Source organism: Armigeres subalbatus, chromosome 3, assembly GCF_024139115.2.
Source record: "Armigeres subalbatus isolate Guangzhou_Male chromosome 3, GZ_Asu_2, whole genome shotgun sequence".
Classification (NCBI taxonomy): domain Eukaryota; kingdom Metazoa; phylum Arthropoda; class Insecta; order Diptera; family Culicidae; genus Armigeres; species Armigeres subalbatus.
Genome location: NC_085141.1, coordinates 227391533 through 227403177, shown reverse-complemented (window position 1 = coordinate 227403177; position 11645 = coordinate 227391533).

Below are 11645 nucleotides of genomic sequence, written 5' to 3'. Positions count from 1 at the left end.
AGCTCGATGAAGTGAGCAAATGTCTGTCCGTCCGTGCGCTTGTGCGTGTGTGCACAAAAAGTAAAAAAATGTAATTTTCATAAAGTAATCCTTAACCGATTGTCTTGCAACAAGTTGCATTCGAAAAGTGGTGAAGTCTTGTTGATCGCTATAGAAAATTATTATTGAAATTGAAATTAACCATTGCGTTCAAAAGTTATAAAGAAAATGGTAAACCAAACCGGAAAGGTTGGTGTCTTGGCTAAATACGAGAAAGCCAGTACCATCTACCAAAATAAGATATTCGTTTTTTCATTTAGTTTTTTTTTTCTTTATTTTGGGGAACAGTATCAGTTTTGACCATATTCCTAAATTGGCCAGTTTATTGCTACTCCAAAAAGAAAGCAATTTTCGAGGGTTTTATTCACTGTTAAAACTTATCGATATTTTTTGGAAAATATGCATTTTTCAGGGTTGGCCAAATTAGGCACTAAAGTGGTCAAAACCGGTACACTTTATTTATTTGTTTATTATCAGACTAAATAAATCGGTACACTTACCCTATGTGAATTTTTAAATCTTATGTTCTTCATTCATCAAGAGCACCAAAGCCAGAGGCACTTATCAGGGGGAGGGGGCAGGATGGCGTCCCTTAGGTCAAACCGCGGGATCTTCCATTGGCAAATTGTTATTAAATAAAAGTAATACAAACATTTTAAAACTTACTACTAAAACTTTAAAATTTAAGTAGAACTGGTTATTAGTGAATAAAAATGGTTGAAACTCCAACTCTAAGAAAGTAGTGAGGGAAATCCAGGTAAACTTTGGTAGCATTAATTCAGGCCCAAGCGTCGTTGAGTGCGCTGCTCTTCGGAGACAATTGAAACGGCTTGATGCAGGAAACTTACCTCAATTGTCGTGATCAAGCCTCTTGTTCCTTCTGGTCATAAGACTTCAGAACGGAGTTCAGAAATTAATCTCCGAAATTGTTTAAATTTATCTGACGGTTGGTCCAGCTATACAGAACGCCGAGAAATAAATTAAACGAAATCAGAAAGCTGAATATCATCTTTAGAGCTGTGGAATTGTTGAAAGCAGCATTTTCATTCTTGCATTGCTGCAGTAAAAGACCAGGGAATTTGTGGCAGTGCAGATGAGGCGACAGAAATGGGATTGGGAAAATGCGAGGCCCCATCGGCTGACCTGAATGAAATCGATTGCTGATGTTGCGAGGGACTTAGAACCCGAGTTGAGGTTCCCAGGCTGCCGGATCACTGCGGAGGGGTTGGGACTTATAGCCTTGGAGTAAACCAAAAATGCCCGAAAAACTTCTGTTGGGGAATGACGTGAAACGCTGGCCCTGATATCAAACTCCGGCAAGGAGACTTGCCGTAATGGTTCCAGGTTTTCCAGAGGTGAGCCAGCCAAGCGCTGAAATCCTCTTAAATAAAAACAATTATAATAATAATGTTTCCAAATGTTATGAAAATATCTGTTGAGGAGCTCAGCCACCGACCTTCGAAGAGCCATGGAATTGTCACCTCTGCGAAAGTTGCAAGCTATGGAGCAGGGGTCTGCTGCGAAGCGTCCATGTTTTTGATGCCAACATCGAAATCATCCATTAATTATACGAAGGCGTAATCATAGTCGTCGAAAACCTGCCATTGAAAATATGTTTTAAAAATCATGATATTTTGGCGTAGTAGTGCGCTTGCCAATTGAAATATTAGAATTTATTTAAAGCACACCTCGCATACATACTTTCGCATAAGTTCTTGAAAAATGATGAAAAATCTCTTTGGAAACAATGTATAGATTAGTGGTATGTTTACAAAATATAATTGTCAGTAGGAAACCCAAATTCAACCGAACAATGGGAAACTCAAAGATGTTAGCTATTGTCAAACGTAGTGGGTAGGATTGGGGGTGCCAGATACCTGCTATAGAGCTATTAATAAAGGCTGAAAAACCCAGAAAAATTGCTTACGTAATTAGTGTACGACACCTTAGTGTTTGAATGGAAATTCACGTATCTCAATGTTTCTGTGGCAAATCGGTTATGCTGGTTATCTAATGCGGAGCTATAATAGAAACATTCGATTAGAAAAAAAAACACAAATCGCCAGGAATGCATTTTAGGCCATTCCTTTCTACTGTGAAGCGCAAGCGCTTCTTCAGAAGCTACAGAGCAACGATTATTTGTCTTATTCGTCAAATATCAGCGTTGGTAATTAGGGCAATCAGGATTGCTGTTTGATGGCGGGGGAGAGCAAGGCCTAAAATCAGTAAAAGAATATGTAGCTCAAGAGTGCATGGTACAATTAAATGTCGAGCAATAATGTACAAATGCAGAGAAATCTTTTGACTTCACCTTTACACATAACTCAAGTCAATCAAGTTTGTAGCAGATGCACCTAATTCGTATCTAATGAGCTGTGGAGATAGGTACTTTTGAATCATTTGAATTATATAAGAGTCTTCTCCATTCGGCTCGGTCCATGGCTACACGTCGCCAAACAAGCAGTCTACGGAGGGTCCGCAAGACATCTTCCACCTGATCGATCCACCTTGCCTGCTGCGCACCTCGCCTTCTTGTGCCCGTCGGATCGTTGTCGAGAACCATTCACACCGGGTTACTGTCCGACATTCTGGCTACGTACCCGGCCCACCGCAGTCGTCCGATTTTCGCGGTGTGAACGATGGATGGTTCTCCCAGCAGCTCATGCAACTCGTGGTTCATTCGCCTCCTCCACGTACCGTCCGCCATCTACATCTCACCATAGATGATACGCAGAACTTTCCTTTCGAAGACTCCAAGTGCGCGTTGGTCCTCCACAAGCATCGTCCAGGTCTCGTGTCCGTAGAGGACTACCGGTCTAATTAGCGTTTTGTAGATCGTCAGTTTGGTACGGCGGCGAATTCTATTTGATCGGAGCGTCTTGCGGAGTCCAAAGTACGTACGATTTCCAGCCACTATGTGTCTCCTAATTTCTCTGCTGGTATCATTTTCGGCAGTCACCAGTAAGCCCAAGTACACAAATGCTTCTACCACCTCGATTTCGTCACCACCGATGCAAACTCGCGATGGGTGGCTCACATTTTCTTCTCTTGAACCCCTTCCTGTCATGTATTTCGTCTTCGACGTGTTGATGACTAGTCTGAACCGCTTAGCTTCCTTCTTCAGTCTGATATGGGCTTTTTTTTTGTTGGGGTGTAGAACCACTGCGTCCATTGAGTTGAACTTTTGTGGTAAACCCCTGATTACTATTAACTATGTGTTCGCATCTTCTAGGTTGATCACCATTTGTCAAGTAAACAACCTAAGACGCGCATTTTCCCAGTGCAATATAATTGAGTATAAAACCCACTACCTTTCCAGGACTTGCAGTCCAAATATCTCCTGTGTGGTGATCTACCACTACATTGTCTCAAAGCATCTACCTGTCAAGGTAGATCAGGACAATGAAAACCAGGCAGCTCATCGATAGGTAAATAATTATGAATATTTACCTCTCGATAGTTACCTGATCATGTATATATATAGTATGTAAGTAGATAATAAAATTAGAGTTAAGGTAGAGCTTGTTCTTCTCTCCACCGACAATATCACATTCCCTAGGAGCTGGAGATGGCTGAGGCCACTCCAGAGAGGACGCGGCTTCGCTTCACCTGGTTGCATAAGCCACTATTTAGAAATTTAGATCTACCCTTGTACAATGCATCACAACCGCAAAGCAGATCCGAGATTTCACGTTCCATGTTACAGAAACAACAGATATCATTCTGAATCTGTCCAATATTTTTCAAGTGATATCTGCTCGGCCAGTGTCCAGTTATTAGGCCAGTAAAGGTGCAAAGAGCTGATTGAGCACACTTTTCGGCAACCAACCAGTTGGTCATCAACCTTTGTGCTTTCCAGGATTTTAATTCCATTTTTATGGTACAGTATGATATACCGCAGAAAGGTTCTGGGTCAATAGACTGTGTGTTTGAACCTCGTTTCGCAAGCTCGTCTGCCTTTTCATTACCTCCAATGCCACAGTGTACTGGAACCCAGTACAGATCTTTTTTTTTTACAAGGGAGAATGCATTTACACACTAACCTAGCACACGTGCTACTCAATGCTTTATTTGCATATCTATATTTCCTTTCTACACAGATATTAGCACATTTCATTATGTTGTAAGGAATGTCATAGTTCTTCACAGGTTTCGTCCAGTCTCCATTCATATTCATCACTGGCCCATATCAAATATTTTGTGAGATACTCTAGTGGCCCACTAAATCGCCTGACTTGAATAACTTCAATCGTTTAAGTTTTTGCATATTCTTTTCTGCTTCTAACTGCACGAATTCATACAGTGGTAACAGATTAAGAATTGCATCTAACGATTTTGAAGGGGTGCTACGCATCACTCCCGTTATAGCAATGGACACTAACCTTTGCAGGTTTCCCGTAACACGGTAGATCACTTTGACGTAGTGTGTTGCGGTGTAAGATCTACCAAACAGAGCTAGCTTAATCCATTTTTCTAGCTAGGGCAATAAGTTGTGGTAAATAAGGATTTATCGTGTTTAGTCCCCGCTACCAACAGCAGTCTTAGAAATAAAACATAATTAATGTTACCTTGCAGACAGTTGAAAGACTCGAATTCTTCTTGTTTGAGTCTAAACTGTATGCAGCGGAAACAACTTTTCAAGCAATTAGTTAAAAAACCTCGGTACCCGGTCCTAGGCTGAACTAACTGCTGGAAAAAATCGAGTTAGGGGTTTAAATACGTACTAACTCTTTTTGAACTGGTGAACAATGGTAGTGAGGGAACACACAGAAGTTCTTATTACTGAACAAATTCTCTTGCTTGAAATGGTCTTGTAGACAGAGCTAAATCCTGGGTTTTAAGAGTTTTACTGGTGATATTCTAGAAGCAAGACAAGGATGCGACTAGGGCTCCAATGCATGGCCAAAAACAATATTACTGTTCTGTTTTCTCAAGACAGGATTGAATTCCTATTGATAAGGGGCGCGCCTTCAATGGGATTGCTCTCTATGAAGGGTCTACATAGCGGGACCTTGTCATGTTGGTCTTGAGAAAACAAAACAACAGCTGTATCGAAACCGATACTGCATTGCTTCTCAATAGCACTGGAGTAATTCGACATGCACTTAAACACTAAGGATACGGGTAACGCTACAATAGATCTAATAATTGGTCGCAGTTCCCACCTTCCGAGGACATAGGGCGTGGTAAGGCCAACTGGAAAGCCGGCAACGTGCTGGCACGATACCATGGTGTTCTTCTAAAAAAGCGAGTTAGGATGTTCGGTGCTGCAAGGACAGCTAACCTCGAGGGTGCGTTGTGCACTGGCCCCCCTTTGAAGCATTACTTTCTGGTTGTACCGAAGGAACTATGGGCTTGGCGGCAATGGAAACGGTTTAGCGGGTCGGGGATGTAGTCCTGCCTCCCTCGGTGATCCCTAACCCCGCACTTCCTGATCAACCCAGGATGTCTGTTGAGCAGATTCCCCCTCCATTGCTGAGGAAGAAAAAAAAAGAAAGTTGCACGCCCGAACAGGAAAAAAACCTTTGCAGTTTTGTCAGCCTCTTCTGTGCAGTAGCCTCTTTTGTTTTTGGCTACCATACAAGAGCAGCATATGTCAGTTTTGGACGAATAATGGGAGTATAGATCCACTTTATCATCTAGGCTTCCTTCATCTTCTCAAAGTTACGTGCCATAATATCTATGTCGTCGGCTTGTACCAATTGTACCACTCGTGTTAATCCCTGCTCTTCGTATTACCCCTTCCAAAGCGATGTTGAATAGCAGACACGAAAGACGAAAGACGAGCCCCTTCGAAACCCGCAGAGGCTCGAGAATGCCCCTGAAACTCGAACTACGCACATCACCCGATCCATCGCACGTGGGCACGTTGCATTCGCGGCATTTCTGCAGTACTTGGCGAATGGCGAACACCTGGTCCGAGAGTTCGCCATTCGCCAAGTACCACCGTGCCTGGTGGAGCGTTCGCCCACAAAACCCGCCTGGTACTGCCCGACGAACTCCCCTGTAATAGATGCTAGTCGACGGCATAACATTAGGAAGAGTACCTTGTAGGTGGCGTTCAGCAATGTGATTGCGTGGTAGTTAGTACAATCCAGCTTATCACCCTTTTTGTGGATGGGACACACGACATCTTCCATCCACTCCTGCGGCAAAACTTTCTCCTCCCAAATCTTGGTAATGACCCAGTGAAGCGCTCTAGCCAGTGCCTCACCACCGTGTTTAAATAGCTCTCCTGGTAGTTGGTCAACCTCAGGGGCTTTGTTGTTCTTCAGCCGGCCAATCTCCTACTGTATTTCCTTGTATTTGTATTTCCTGTATTACTGAGATCCGGAGCCGGTAAAATTATGTCGTTGAGTTGAGTTTATATAATTTAATTCATTGGCCATAAGAAATTCAGTAGTAAATAGATAGGGCATCTAAAATCGATTTATGAAGTCGTTCTATATTCGTTCGACCATTACTCTTAGGGTTGCTGCTCATGGACTTCATCTCATCTCAAGCAATGAAAAAGAATTGAGATCTTATTTCTGTGATTTTTTTCCGTCTATCTATGAAAAAGAACTGACTGAATTTATTGAAACATTCTTTTTTGAATGAGCTTTTGTCTGTGATATTCGAGAAGAAATTTCTGAATGTTTGTATTGAAAGTTCATATTTAAAAAGTTTTTAAGATTGTTTAACCTTAAATTCCCCTTAAAATCATTTTATTGATGCAGTATACAATAATTCGTTGTTTTTAAAGCAGTAATGGTAAATATTAATTTAAAAAGGGCAGCAGTGACTATGTCCAAGGGCTTGACGACCCCTCCTCATGGCCACTGCGAGTTAGGTGGCCTGCCTAGGATGTAGTGGGGTTTGCCAGTGGTCTCTGTTGAACATCTACAAAAAGCAGCATGTGCCTATAAGCAGGCCCTATCAAACCCAGTCAACACATGATCGTATATGGTGTCGTGTAGGATGCTGCAATGGTGGCGATAGAGGTAATGCTCTGTACAACATGTATGTATATCGTCTTCAATTTAGCATATTGTATTGAACCATGTACAATTTTATGTTGACTGGGAAGCGGCCGTGTGCCGCTCAAAGTGTGCCCAACACGAGTGCCAACCGAAACATCAGGATTAATATCAGTGAGATCCTGATTACGGTATACTGGTCACAAACGACACACACCCACGCGCGCCAAAGTAATGCAAAATAAACCACTTGTAAAATAAACGTAAATTAACGAAATATGTCTGGCTGAATATTTTTATTTAACCTCAAATAGAGATAAAATAAGGTGTTTAGAGATGAATTTATTATTATTGATTCATTTATTGATAAAACTACCTAATTTAGTCTAAATCTGAATTCTTACGCATATCTATTTATTTGCAGATTGTATTCAATGAATTTGCGAATTTATCATGGTTTGTAAACCCTAACGAGAGCTCTTTTCTCTCTAAAGATCCAATTCACACCATCACAATGAAATCAGATATCTATACGAATGGACCAAAGTTTAGTTGAAATAGATCACTGGTCCACGAAAGTCGAACCTAGCGCGTACTCCGTATTGAATCGCAATCCGAAATAGCCAGTTTTTGCCCCTTTCTTCGACGGTTGAGTGTTCGGGGGATTGTCCACCTTGTCGTCGCGAATCACACCACGTCAACTTACTGCTGATTGACATTAGCTTTCCGATTACTATCAATGTAGTTCAACAGCCGTAAATATTACTTTATTTTCATTTTTAATCCCGGTTCTTTTGACTTTCCTTACCTTAAAGAAATGATGACGCGGGCGCCTAATCCGGAATTCAAATGAATTAGTAGCAACTGTTTATTCCCGTGAAGGATGAACAATTGAACAAATCAAGAAAATGCAAATACTGTTGTGTAGATGTTGCATAGATCACATCACTTTACATGGTGAATCGCGAACTTTGTTACTGATTACCCCACCCAACTAACAAAACTTCCTTCCCGTGGAAATTGTGGAGATGCAGAGGTACTCTCGGTCTCTAGTAGTATCAATAACCACAAACTAACATTCCCTCCCTTTCCCAACTGACTGTTAGGACTTGGTTGGTACCGTTATTGATCAACATTTGCGAGCTGCTGAAACGTGCACTTCGAGAATAGATGGAAAATCGCAACCACTATTCACTTACATCGTAGTGTAATTTGCACCAGTTCTGATCATTTACGGAGTAGCAACTATTGATATGTACAGCTAAGCAATGATAAATATTAATTTAAATAATACAACTCCATCATTTGGTAATCGCTGAGCAAACATTTATTAATACCTGTTAAACATTTTGAATAATATTAACAATTATCTGTAAATACTATTAATTTTCAAAGCAAATATAAAAAAATACAAAAAATACAATTTGATGCTTATTTGACCCCATAATCCCTTAATTTTTCAACCATTACCCACAAAATATGTATAATGCTCTTTTGTGGATCCACATTGTTTTTTACACGGTTAGTATTCTTCAATTTCCCGGTTAACCTGATTTTTCAAAGCTTTTTAAATGGAGTGGAGTGAAGTTGCACTTATTTTTGAATTTTTAAATACTAGGGTGAATACTAGGGTGGCTCAAAAAACACTTTTACAATTTTTTTGATGACCCGCCATCTTATTCGGTTCTATTTGATGCCCTGATGCTTTGGACAAAATTTCAGCCGAATCGGTCAACGTTTGGGCGGTGCTAAACTCGTTAGAAGTTTATATGAAAAAATGTATGCAGAAACATCCAAAAACAGTGATTTGGAGTTGGGCGGCACAATTTACGACCAAGAACCATGACACTCATTCAGTTCTTGTAGAATTAAATACAGAATGTTATGCTGAAAACCGCGAGAAGATTAGAGTTTATTAGGCAAAGATATTAGCATTTTACTGGAGTATTGTGGGGGTGAATTTATTTCTTTTCAAAGGTAAAAGAAACGAAATTTGCTCAAACCCCACTTCAGAGAAATGCTAATAACTTAGCCGGGAAAACTTCAATCTTCTCGCGGTTTTCTGCATAACATTCTCTTTTAAATTCTTCAAGATCTGAATGAGTATCATAGTTCTTCATCATAAGTTGTGCCGTCCAACTACAATTCACTGTTTTTGGATGTTTCTGTATACATTTTTGCATATAAACTTCTTACGAGTTTAGCACCGCCCAAACGTTGACAGATTTGGCTGAAATTTTGTCCAGAGCATCATGGCATCAAATAGAACCGAAAAAGAGGGCGGCCCAGCAAAAAAATTGAAAAAAGTTTTTCCCATACTAATTTGAGCCACCCTAGTGAATACTATTAGTGGAATTTTTAACTTCCCGTCATAAATCGAGGAGATTTCGAACATATTGTTTTCACTTGATGTCTAATAACAAGTACTGTATCTTTCTTGTAGTATGTATCCTAAAACACTCAAATACACGACATTATTCGTTTTCATGTTCTATTTCGGGATGTTCTTCTTCCCTATAATGGACTACAAAACTATCCCTATAAAGGACACTCTCGTGGGGGCAGCAGGGACAGCAGGAACAGCATGATGTCCAAGGGCTTGACGACCCCTCCCCAGCTGTCTGCGAGTCAGGGAGAACTGCCTAGGGCGTGGTGGGATTTAGCAGTGGGCTCTGCTAAAATCCCTCCCAAAAAACCACAAGTGCCCGTAAGCGGACTCTATCAAAGCGACTGTGTGCCGCTTCAAAAGCACAAGCCCAGGGAGGGAGTGCCAACTGGCATGTGGAGTGTCCCTACTTCGGTAGGGTAGTGCGTGAGCTGCTTCGGCAGGGAGGGAGTGATCTGTTTGTGCTGAGGCAGGAGTGTCATAGCGAGTCGCCGCCGCTATGGCCACCTCGAAGCGCAGCAGAAGTCTGAGTATGGACTGCACATGCTAAGGTAAGAGTGTCGTAGCGTAGTATCGTTGATTAGTCCCCACATACCGCTATCGACACCTCGAGGCATGGCAGTGGAGTGTTAGAATAAGTTGTGGAGTGTACCTACTTCGGTAGGGTAGCGCGTGAGCTGCTTCGGCAGGGAGTGAGTGATCTGGTTGTGCTGAGGCAGGAGTGTCATAGCGTGTCTCCGCCGCTATTGTCACCTCAAAGCGCAGCAGAAGTTTGAGTATGGACTGCACATGCTGAGGCAGGAGTCGAGGTATCCCATCGACACCTCGAGGCATTGCAGTGGAGTGTTAGAGTGAGCACCCGAAAAAGGGTCACATGGAGCGAATGGTCTTTGGAGAAGCTGCTTCGGCGGCAGGGTAGCAGTGGGTTGTACCCACACACCTACAGTTGTGCACATGTGGTGCATGAGGAGTGTCCCTGCTTCGGCAGGGTAGCGTATGGTCTGCTTCGGCAGTGGTGTGATTGATCTGCTCGTGCTGAGGCAGAGTGTCGTAGCGCAATATCTGTAGGCCCAGGAAGTTACCGCTATTGACACCTCGAGGCATGGCAGCGGAGCGTCCGGGAGAGCATCCAAGTAAGACTCAAATGGAGTGAATGGGGTGCGTGCACCCAAGTCAGTCTCGCGTGGGACGAGTGCCTGTGTGAGCGATAATGAGTGAGTACGCTTAGTACTGCCGTCCCCCCAGAAGTAGTACTGCGAGGTAGTTCCTGGGGGAAACGATGGTGGAGCCCAAGGGATTTTAGTCGGTATTACCGGTATGGTCGAGTCCGACACTCCAGTACACTTCCGTGTGGTAGTTTGGCAACTACAATGCACGTGTACTGGGTTAGTGTGTATATGCATTCTCCCTAGTAAAAAAAAAAAAAAAAAAAAGGACACTCTCGTGCTTATTTTCAACAAAATTGTAAAAAATCATCTATTTTTACATTACATTGCATTTCCAATGCAGGTAATCAAATCATTTGAATGTAGATTAGATACTCCTGATGGAATTTCATGGAAAAAAATCATATTATGCTGTTATAATGCAAATATGGCAAGAGGGTTCACTATTGGTTAGGGGTATGCAGATTTCTACGATGACCATAAATTCAATTGAAAGTGATAACCACACCGCCATAGCCTTATACCTATCTTAAATTTCGCATTGCAAAATAATAATGAACGAATGATGATGCAACACTTCCTGATTCGCAAAAACAAATTAAGCTCTTTTAGTGGAATGTCTTCAACTGTCTTTTGACTTAGGCTTAGTCAAGTCAATTACTGAAGACGGCCTCACAGTTAAGCTCGAAAAACGTATCGGTAAAGATAACCAAACGTAGTGGAATTAAATGTAAAGTACTAAACTTGTCTTCGACAGTTGAACTTCCCGATACAAAATATGGCTGGCTATGCTACATTTTTATGCCGCCGACTAACACCAATTGCAAGAGAGTTCGTGGGGCAGTACCAGGCGGGATTTATGGGTGAACGCTCTACCACAGACCAGGTGTTCGCCATACGTAAGCTATTGCAGAAATGCCGCGAATACAACGTGCCCACACATCATCTATTTATCGACTTCAAAGCCGCATATGATACAATCGATCGGGACCAGCTATGGCAGCTAATGCACGAAAACGGATATCCGGATAAACTGATACGGTTGATCAAGGCGACGATGGATCGGGTGATGTGCGTAGCTCGAGTTTCAGGGGC